Source organism: Pteropus vampyrus, unplaced genomic scaffold (genome assembly GCF_000151845.1).
Source record: "Pteropus vampyrus isolate Shadow unplaced genomic scaffold, Pvam_2.0 Scaffold1445, whole genome shotgun sequence".
NCBI classification, from domain to species: Eukaryota; Metazoa; Chordata; class Mammalia; order Chiroptera; family Pteropodidae; genus Pteropus; species Pteropus vampyrus.
In genome coordinates, this window is record NW_011890226.1 from 1 (window position 1) to 1,606 (window position 1,606).

A 1,606-nucleotide genomic window follows, 5' to 3' on the forward strand; every position below is an offset into this window, starting at 1 on the left:
CGTCAGTAACTACGGGTCCCATGGATCTGTTGAGCGCTCAGTATTTTAGGCCCTGGGCTTTGAAATCCGACACAGCTGGGTTTGAGCTCTGAGTTGAACCAAACTGCCTCACCACTCAATAGCTGTGTGACTTTGGTCAAGTTTCTTAACCTCTCTGAGCCTCGGGTGTTTTCCGTTTTAACAGTATTATTGAGGTATATGTTATTACAGTGAAACACAACTTTTAAGCATACACTTTAGTAAATTTTCACAAAGTGAACACACCAGTATAACCCCCACCCAAATGAAGATACAGTATGAAAAGAGATATATATATCTATCTCTCTAGAAAGTTCCTTCTTGCTCACTTCCGGTTAACACTCATATATCCCACTTCCAGAGACTATCACTGTTCTGATTTCTCTCTCTGTAGATTAGTTTTTCCTAGACTTGAACTTCATGTAAATGGGGTTATAGAGAGTCAAGCTTCTTTCACTCGGTGGTTTTAGAAATTCATCCATGTTGTCATGTGAACCAGGAGTTTATTTTCCATTGCTCAGTCGTATTCCCTTATGTGAAGAGGCCATGTCATATGTATATTCACACTTCCGTTGATGGGCCTGTGGGTTGGTTCCAGTTTGGGGCCGTCGTGAATAAAGCTGCTGTGAGCCTTTGTGTACAACAAGTGTTTTGATGCACACGTACCCTCATTCTTCTTCAGTATGTTCTCACAGGAGAATTGTTGGGTCGTGGTTGGGGCGTGTCCAGTGCTGTTCGAAACTGCTCATCAACTTTGCAAAGTGGCTGTTCTTTTGATATTCTCGCCAGCAGTGAATGGCATTTCTGGTTTGAGCCTCAGTTGTTGAATTGCAAAGTGGGCGTCGAAAGCCCCACGTTGCAGAAAGGCGTTTGCAGATTTAAACGGGTTTTGCGCGTATGAGGCTTACAGTGGAGCCTGCTGCACAGGAGGCCCGTGGATGCGAGCAGATGGGTCTGACATACCTGGAGTTGTTTGCTGTCTCCCTCGCAGGTGTGGAGCAGACCAAACACTGCAAAGAGGAGCCCAAGGAGGAGAAGGTGGTGAAGCCCGAGAGTGTCCTGATCAAGCGACGCCTGTCAGCGCAGGGCCAGGCCATCTCAGTGGTGGGCTCGCTCAGCTCCATGTCCACTCTGGAGGAGGAGGCGCCCCAGGCCAAGAGGAGGCCAGAGCCCATCATCCCTGTCACGCAGCCCCGGTGAGCCCGTCGTAGGGGCTGGTATGGGCCTGGGGGTCTGCCCCTGCATGCTCTCTGTCCCCCTCTTGGTATTCCTTGAACAGCCATCCAGGTCCCTGCTTGAAGGCCTTTGCCCTTCTTGTCTCTCTGCCTAGCATTTGTGCATCTTGTTCCCGTGCTTCACCCAGGTCTCCACTCACCCGTTGCCTCCTCGTAGACGCCTCCCCTGAGAACCCTTTACAGAAACAAGATGGCATCCCCTTCCTGCTCGTTACCCCGTGCCCTGCGCGCCTCGGAGTCATAGGGGAGTTAGGCAGTGCGCGGGGTGTGTCTCCCTGGCCTGGAGAGTCACTGAGTGGGCCTGGGCTCCGGAAAGGATGCTCTGAGTCACCGCGTCCCTGCCCGTCTCTCCC

At 51.2% G+C, this 1,606-nt stretch overlaps 1 pseudogene; it reads left to right on the forward strand.

The window, feature by feature from the left end:
- The first annotated feature begins 744 nt into the window (after nucleotides 1-744).
- On the forward strand, nucleotides 745-1,237 carry LOC111734487 (annotated as a pseudogene).
- The last annotated feature ends 369 nt before the right edge of the window (nucleotides 1,238-1,606 follow it).